General features: G+C 34.8%; 2 non-coding genes across 2 annotated transcripts; both read left to right on the top strand.

The window, feature by feature from the left end:
- Positions 1 to 1664: 1664 nt before the first annotated feature.
- Positions 1665 to 1748, top strand: TRNAL-CAA (transfer RNA leucine (anticodon CAA)). Its single transcript has one exon. It is a non-coding gene; the product is annotated as a tRNA-Leu (tRNA).
- A 452-nt stretch (positions 1749 to 2200) lies between these two features.
- On the top strand, positions 2201 to 2272 carry TRNAP-AGG (transfer RNA proline (anticodon AGG)). The gene has a single exon. It is a non-coding gene; the product is annotated as a tRNA-Pro (tRNA).
- Positions 2273 to 9410: the final 7138 nt, after the last annotated feature.

Below are 9410 nucleotides of genomic sequence, written 5' to 3'. Positions count from 1 at the left end.
GGGACTTATCCACCCTCTTTTCAAACCATTATCCCAAGTGAGTAATTTGTTTTCTACAACTACCAAGAGAGTGATTTTTTGTTTGAGAGGAGAAAGTTTCCACAAAGTTTTCCATTACCATTAAAATTCACCAATGACAAATGACTCAACATAAGAAGAGTAACCAAGTTATGTTGTGAAGTCTCCATTCTTTGGGTTTTTTGTCCATGCAAGGTCATCTTCAACTTCCTCTTGAAGTATGATGAAATTTAAGTTTGGAAGATTTTATGTATGATTCCCATTTAGCTACTATAAGCTTGGAAAGACCCAAATTTACTGTGGTTGATATACAACCCTCCTGGCCCCATAATTAGGGAGATTGTGCTTTAATGTTTGAAGTAGAAAAATACTTCCTAACTTGGTGACAATAGTTAATGAGAACATCAGAGAGCCGATAGTTATCCCCAACTCAAACGTAGCTTGACCAACCTATGTCTACTACAACTAGACTACACCTTTCAATCAAACTCTGCCCATAACTTCATTTTAATCTATAGTAGCTAGATACAATGCCAAGTCCTACACAAATTAGATTATCCAACAAGCATAGTAGGAATACATCCAACATAAGCCTAAAAACGTTATATAATGCTTATACTTAGCCTACACAAGCATACAAGGACCAATCACACCTATTATATGAGAGACAACCACAAAACACAAGTATGGATGGGCACGAAGGCAAGTGCCTTAACTCTTCATTACATAAGAATGCTACAAGTACAATAAAGGATTATGACCAATATGTTTGCACTCATTTATAGACTATAATTACAATGAAAAGAAACTAGTCAACTATCCATCCAACCCTTGAAACATCCACAAGAACGCTTCTTATAGGTGATGTTCCATTTCATTGTCAATTACCTAATGCAAGTTGACTTGTGATGCCTAAGCCCTAGACTTAGCTGCCATATACCACTTATGACTTATATTCACTCTTAATAGAAGTAGAATTTGGCATGAATAACTCAAACATCTAAATTTCTAGAGCTTGAAGTTCACGATGAAGCACAACATGGTTACTAGAACTACCTAAGGTTGTTCTCTCTGATGGAGTATGTGAATGACATATGGTTGACAAGCATCATCATGATATCTTTGAAATAATGAATGTTCGGATTGCAAATGCTCGAATAAAAGTTCTCCATAGTGACATATTTTCCCTAAATAAACTATCACTAAATGATGCAAGGTATTTCTTAACCTCCATTGTTAACATTTTTAAGTATACTTGTATATATTTCTTAAATAATAAGAATGTTCCTATATAGATATACTGGTATATATTTCTTGAATAATAAGAATATTCCTTTAAATAATATGTAAATAAAGATTTTGAAAATTGTCGTATAATAATGTTTTTTGAAAATATTTATACCTTACACACTTTAAAAAAAAATGACATGGCATAGGGTATGAATAACATATTGTTTGCTTTGAGACAAGATCTTTCAATTAAGTTTTGAGTTAAACTTAAATATCATTTCTATCATCATAAAATCTTAAATCTAAAACTATCTTGGAAGCAATGGAAAATGGTCTACACAACATTTTAACCAACAGTTGAACATTGATCTAAGGCCTAAGTCCTCAGTCCAAATTCCACTTAACATATGTTATTAGTCAGGATGGCCGAGTGGTCTAAGGCGCCAGACTCAAGTTCTGGTCCTCAATTGAGGGCGTGGGTTCAAATCCCACTTCTGACATTTTCGCCTTTATATTTCTTTTCAGTGAACTCTCAGGAGTTACAGGCTCTATCTTATCAGTGTATATCCTCGATCCCACTTCTCGTTCTTGGTTGAGGGCGTGAGTACAAAATCCACCACCTTTAATTTTCCTGAACTCTCAGGATTTACAGGCTTTATGTCAGGGTATTTCATCTGCAAAGAGTAGAGTGCAAGAGGTCCCGAGTTCAATTCTCGGAATGGCCCCGTCCTTACATTCTGTTCGGTGTACCCACAAGCTTGGTTTTGATTTCTACATCTAATCGTTTGTGTTTTGTTCGGTGTTGTCTTTCATAGGCGATCTGTCAGACTTTTCTAAGTCAGTATGGCCAAGTAGTACAAGGCAGCCGACTCAAGTTCTGTTTGTCGATAGAGCGCTCGAGTTCAAATCTAATCTCTGAATTATAGAATCTCAGGGCTGCCAGATCAATTCAGGGCATTTGGTCTAGTGGTATGATTCTCGCTTAGGGTGCGAGAGGTCCCGAGTTCAATTCTCGGAATGCCCCAAATTATGTTCTCTCTCGGACTGATACTTGCTTTTTATGTCTACTGCACTTTTGTTTCTCTCGGACTGATACTTGCCTTTGCCTTTTTATGCCTACTTTTGTTTCTCTCGGACTGATACTTGCTTTTTATGTCTACTGCACTTTTGTTTCTCTCGGACTGATACTTGCCTTTGCCTTTTTATGCCTACTTTTGTTTCTCTCGGACTGATACTTGCCTTTTTATGTCTACTTTTGTTTCTCTCGGACTGATACTTGCCTTTGCCTTTTTATGCCTCTTTTGTTTCTCTCGGACTGATACTTGCCTTTTTATGTCTACTGCACTTTTGTTTCTCTCGGACTGATACTTGCCTTTTTATGTCTACTGCACTTTTGTTTGTTTTAACCTTCACTAGAAAATGGTAGAGTTGTACTGATACTTGCTTTACTGCACTGTACTTTTGTTTGTTTTAACCTCCACTAGGAAGAGTTGTAGTTGGTCATAAATGCTCTTTTGCTTGTTTTAATTTCCACTGGAAAATGGGAGAGTTGTAGTCGGTCATAGATGCTCTTTTGGATATGCTTGTAGTTGGTCATAATTGTTCTTTTACACTCTTGTTTGTTTTAACCTCCACTAGAAAATGGTATTGTAGTTGGTCATAAATGCTCTTTTGCTTGTTTTAATCTCCACTAGAAAATGGTAGAGTTATAGTTGGTCATAAATGCTCTTTTGGATATGCTTGTAGTTGGTCATAAATGCTCTTTTGCTTGTTTTAACCTCCACTGGAAAATGGTAGAGTTGTAGTTGGTCATAAATGCTCTTTTGCTTGTTTTAACCTCCACTGGAAAATGGTAGAGTTGTAGTTGGTCATAAATGCTCTTTTGCTTGTTTTAACCTCCACTGGAAAATGGTAGAGCTCTTCTGGATATGCTTGCTATGTATAGCCTTCATGACCTCATTTTTAAACTATTGTTGCCAATTTAGATAATTGCATCACTTTGGTACCAATCAAGGCTCATTATGTGTTAATGAGTCCAATGTGTTGGGAAGGAATGACAAAGGCTCATTATGTATTAATGAGTCCAATGTGTTGGGAAGGAATGATAAATTCCATTAGATCATCGAGTTTTCTTCCTAAGCAAGTTTGAAGGGTTTTTACAAGGGAAGGAGCATATAAGGATGTTGCACTTGCTAGACCCTATCAAGTTTTTTAAGATGTTAGAAGTTGATACCTATTTATAGACCAATAGCGATGATTTTAGTGCTATAAAAAAGTGACATTCTTCATCTAAACTAGAAGGGGTGTATTAGGTTAATATCGTTAAGATGACAAACCCATATAAGGAAATGGTGTGGATTTTAAATAAATTGGTTGGGCAAAGTCAGTGGTGTAAGTACAAAGGTATACTGTTTATATCATTTATTACACTATGTCTAAAAAGTAAATGTAAAGGTATGTTGTTTATATTATTTATTACTCCATATCTAAAACACAAATCTTTGGTTAGGGTTGGATCATGTCAAATGAGATATCATGCTAATTGTCTAGATTCAAGAAGGTCAAAAGATTTTGTTTATCATTGTGCTTGGTTTTTGCTTTAGATTTCTATAATTCCCTTAAAAGGTTGATACCCCAAGTTTATATAAGATTAGAGGTAGACTTAGTACAAATAGTACTCTATTCCTTTGAGGAAAAATGCCCCATTTCATTTTTACAAATTTCGAGATGCTTTTGTAGGAAGGTTTAGGAAATTGGTGATAGGTAGTGAACTGATTATTTGAGAAAAGAAGCTAGGAATAGGTAAGAAAAGGTGAATACTTCTATGAATAACAAAATACCGAGATATCAACATGTCCGAACTCAAGGGGAAAATCTACTATCTTTAAAAGTTTATCTATGATCATTTCTTTGTGGCAAAACTCTATAGGCAATATTCAAAATGGCATGATTTCCTCCATAATAAGAAGTCCCCTCTATGACCTTTAAACTTGTGGTAGCAATTGTGAAAGATGTATGGCACCTATCTAAGATGGTTTGAGGACTGAATTCTCTCAGCCTAAAGGAAGAAAAAGCTTTCTAGAGTATGATCTATATAAGGTATTCAAAGCCTAATGATTTCAATTGGTTACAACAGTAGATTCACATATGACTGGGAGATAATGAAGACACTAGTATTGAAATTGTCTTTCTTGAAAAAACACATAAAAGTTCTCTCTCTCTCTCTCTCTCTCTCTCTCTCTCTCTCTATATATATATATATATATATATATCCGAGGAAAATTTCAAAGAGAAACCTAAAGGATACTTCCTTGCATTCATGGATGGCATACCTTGTACACTCATTGGCGTAAATTAGTTCATCTAACCCATGGGCACCCAAATTAGGCACATGGTGTTGGTAGGCCGAAATGCTCTATTTTTACACCCTTCCTATTACAAAACCACAATCGTTAACCTCTGTTTATATCCATAAACCTCCTCATTCCTGCACTAGTCCAAGAACATTGTATATTCCTACATAAACTTCACATTTCATGTTTAAGGTTTATTAGGTGCTTAATTAATCATTTTAAATAGATTTCGTGCCTTTAATATTTCTTGTAACTTATGTTTACTTTCCTAAAGTATTTGATAAGCTAAAGTATTAATCATTATACTAGCTTGATCTAGTGCAGATAGATTCCTGCCGGCAACTATCCGTTACGTGATCTCCACAACAGCTTGATCACTTCACGCGAGCATCTTGGTCCATGTTGTCCAGTTCGATTGCGGTCATCTGGAGTTGAACTCAAGTGGAGGATAGTCAGGGATATGGCCGAGGATAAGGTCTACAACCAACAATTAGTTTGCAACTTATTATAGTCATCGACTTATTTTTGTAATTTTGTTTGTTATTTCGTTTTAGCCGAAAGGATCGATTTGGAACGACTGTGTAATTTTTTATTATGGCCATAGGCCGAAGGGTTGTATAAAGTATAGCTCTCATATAGAACTAGGTTAGCGAGCGGTAGCGATAGCAGTGCAATTGTAATTTCTGGTTAATTTGTAATCTCGTTGTCGCCCTCGTTCTGGGCTGGACTTGAACTCATAATGTATATTTGCTGATTGGAATTAATACAAGGAGTTGCACCATGATTTTCTCATTTAGCGTTTTAATTCTTCATTGATGTGTTATTAACGTGTTGAAGGTTTTTGTTTCCTAAAACGAGAAATGAGCTGGTTGGCTAGGGCCCAACCAACCCAGCTTGTTTACCCTCTTGCTTTCGTTATCTTAAAGGTGTGTGTTAACTTTGTTTATTTTAAATCTTAATTTCGTTTTTGTTCACAAATTCTGATTTATTTCGTTAAACAGTCAAAGTGTGAATAGATCCGTTGTGTGAAAGTCAAATTGAATTACTTTACTTCTTGTAATTTCTTTCTGGTTTGCTTTCGCTTGGATCGTGCAGAGAAGATTATTCCTGCACCAGTGCATGTAGAATTTTGCACTCTGGTTTGCTAGTTCATTTACAACAAGTGTTTCATTCTTTTTCCTTTATATGATTTAATAAATTTCTGCAAAGTAAGCGTTCATCATCAGAGGGAAGCATTTCTAATATTAAAAGTTAAACTTATAAAGATTAAAGATGACTTCATGAAATAGAAAAGAGCGTTGTTGCAATATCTTAATTTATGACTGCACCTCACAATTTAAGGAAAAGAATTAAAAGTAATATGAAATATTATAGTGAACCCGTTTCGAGTTAGATTTGATGGCATGCAAAAAACTTTGGTTGACGAAAGTTTGCTTTAACTTTTGAAGATTGTTTTCATCTTAAAAGTTTATTTCTATTTGTGAGATTCAGTTGATTAAAGCATTCTTTTTTTTTGTGCAAGTTATTTCAGATTCTGTTGGCATTTGCAATTCTTTTTTATAGTTAACACGCCTTTTATTTTTCCCAAAAGTAAATTGGAATACTTGGTGTAGGAAGCTTTGTTCCGGTACAAGAACCAGTGTCTTGTTATAGGAACACTACATGAAGACATAAGTCTTCAATATAAGTGTAAAATACACTTCTCACATAAGTTCTATACCTGTACTAGTGCAAGAAGACTGCAAGAGTACAAGAACGACCGCTTAGTGTGAGAAGGAAAATAATTTAGAAGGCAATTATTTTCAAGGGCCCACTTGTTAAATTGCCACCACCCATACTGAGGATAAACATAGAGTTTTACTTTAGTAGTTAAGATTGTTTACAACAGTGTGAAAGTTCCTTTATTTGATTTCTTCACAAATTCATTCTTTTACATTCCAACACTAGAATTACTTTGGTGTCAGTTGCCTTTGTGATTTTTTTTTATTTTTATTTTTATTTTTTATTTTTTTATTATTTTTTTTTTTAATTTTTATTATTTTATTAATTTTTGTTATTTTTATTATTTTTATTATTAATATTATTATTATTATTATTTTTTTCTTCTGTTTGGTTCTGCAAGATTTCAATTGAGAAGTAGGAATAGAAATAGGAAAATTTCGTACCACTTCTGGCACTACCTGTGCTTCGTCTCTAAGTTTATGAAACCCCCAGGTTCACAATTAAGTGTTGAAGGAGCTTGCTTAAGTGCAATTCATGCCCCCAACACATGGTAGCATAAAACTAACAAAATTCCCAATAACATTTTTGACAATCGATTGATATAAACCCTTAGACTTAAATTTTTTAGAACATATTCTCTCACCCTTAAGCATTTAAGTAAGAGTGATATTGTTGGCACCTTGCCAACCCAAATTATCCCATGAGGGATAAACATGTCACAAACAGGACTTGAACCTAGGAGGGGAGGATAACAACTCCTCTTAACCACTCAAGCTAGACACATCTAATATGAACACTCATATATATATATATATATATTACTAAACATGATGCATTTCCCAAGGAAATCCATTGGGTACTTCCCCTCATTCTAAGGATGGTATCCATAGTAAACTAGATTCTTTAGGGCTCAAGGCCTAGTCGACAATCAACAACTGGCTGCTAAGGGGAGAAAGCATGTCACAAAGTAGGCTTTGAACTCGAGTGGGGGAGAACAACAACTTTTCTCTTATCTGGTCAAGCTACATCCCATAATAATAATAATAATAATAAAATCTCAAAAAAGAATAATGGTTCATGTTCTTTTTTGAAATTTTATGTTTTAGATTTGTATTTTTTTAAATTTATAAGTACAAATTTTATGCTTCATCCATATTAAGTTGTTATTTGAAATATATATATACCATGCTTTACATTGCCTTGGTGTAAACATTACACATCTCCTTCAAACTAGGCTGTAGAACACACCTCAATTTTCTTGGTACAATTAATGTCTACAAATAATCAAAATATGTGAACCCTCACCCCACCAGCGACCCTCATAAGGAGAGAGATATTTTAGTTTCTACTAACAAGATCAAAAGCACACACACAAACTTTTCCTTGGCGAAAACTCGTAGCAATTTTTAGTTAAAGAAGAAATAGGTAAGGTTACATTTTGTAATAGTCACATGATCAAAATATAAAAAATGATCACCATCCTAAGGTCTTAAAAGAAACCTTTTAAAATCCTTGGCATTTATCCATCAACATCTTGTCAATCTACTATATGGGGGAAACTAAACATCTAGAACCATCCAAGAAAAACAAAACGACCCCAAATCAAGAAGAAGAATATGTTAGAAAATTATATATTACAGAGCAATGGAACACATAAAATATTGTAGAAATATAAACACAGAAAAAACATAAAACAAGAGAGACACAGATATACGTGGTTCACCCAATTTGGGCTACGTCCACGGAGAAACAGCCAGTCCTTCCTTTTATATTATCCAGCAAACTGAAGAGATACAACCTACAACAAATCTGCTATAATTCCCTCTTTTCTCTCACTTAATATCCTCTCTCTTCTCACTCAGAATACATATCTACATAGACACAATAAAATTCCCTCATATATAGCAAGGGGTTGCCTTCTAGGGCAAAAAACCCTAAATTAAACATAACTTCTAGCGTCAGATCTCCCCCTAATAACAACCCAGATTGACTACGAAATTACAACATTTTACAAGGAAGTTTTACATCTATTTTTAGCTTCAGGGGCGTTGCCCCCAATCCCCTTGCTAAGGGGAGCTCCCAAAGGTCACCCCCCCCCCCCCCCCTTTGGACCCCCCTACAACATAATTTTTATGGGCGGTGTTGCTGCCACATTACGAAATGGGGTCCAATGTGGCGATACCTCTAAATAAAGAAGATAATCAGTCTCCTCACCCAACAGAATATATAAAATAGAATTAAACATGAATTTCTCTTAGGGAGAGAGAGAGAGAGGTGGACTCTCCTCCTTTGTGTTTTGCCTAATTTAAGAGTCTTTCTTGAGATTCAACTGTGCTTTTAGCTAGCTCATCTACCAGGGAATTGTTCTCTTTTTAGATATGCTCGAAGGAAACTTTTGTAATAGATATATAGAGTTCCCAGACTAAAAAAATTGGATCCTTTAGAAGAATATTATGGTTCATGAAGCCATCATTTATCGACTCCACTACTGGTTTTGAATTTACATAGCCATGTGTACCCTCTACACCTTAGATAAAGCTAATAGGACATAAGTTGCTCTGAGTTATGCTATGTTATCAGTACCTATGTGTAGACCATAAAAGGAAGATATATAGTGTGAGTTAGAGAAGTAAAGATGGCTTCTTGCTACACATGACCTTGGATTAGCCTTGGAGGCTCCATACAAATAATAATAATAATAATAAAACACTAAGGATAACTATTGTCAATAATAACTACAATGATTTTTCTTTATATCTTTTTTATCTTGGTCCTGGGCTAATAATGATAGGAAAACTTGATCATATGAAGAATTTGAGTAGAGGAGAGAATGACGTAGTAAAATATTGATGTGTTCAAAGCCAAATTGACCATATTACTGTAGATGGGGAAGTTGGAAATCCACTTACTTCTTTGTCATCAACTCATCTCTCCAAGGATCCCTCAATATTCTCCCTAGACTATATCCTTTTACCTAATATTAAAATATCCTCTACTTCCTTTATAGTATGGAGTTGTGACATTAAATGAAGAGATGGCTTACAGTTAGACCCTTGTTTTACATAAAAAACACATGTTGGGACCACC

The sequence above is a fragment of the Pinus tabuliformis genome, chromosome Q (assembly GCF_031772625.1).
Source record: "Pinus tabuliformis cultivar Carrire ecotype Pingquan chromosome Q, CPIR1, whole genome shotgun sequence".
NCBI lineage: Eukaryota > Viridiplantae > Streptophyta > Pinopsida > Pinales > Pinaceae > Pinus > Pinus tabuliformis.
Note: the sequence above shows the minus strand (reverse complement) of the source record. Positions and strands in the feature narration are given on the sequence as shown.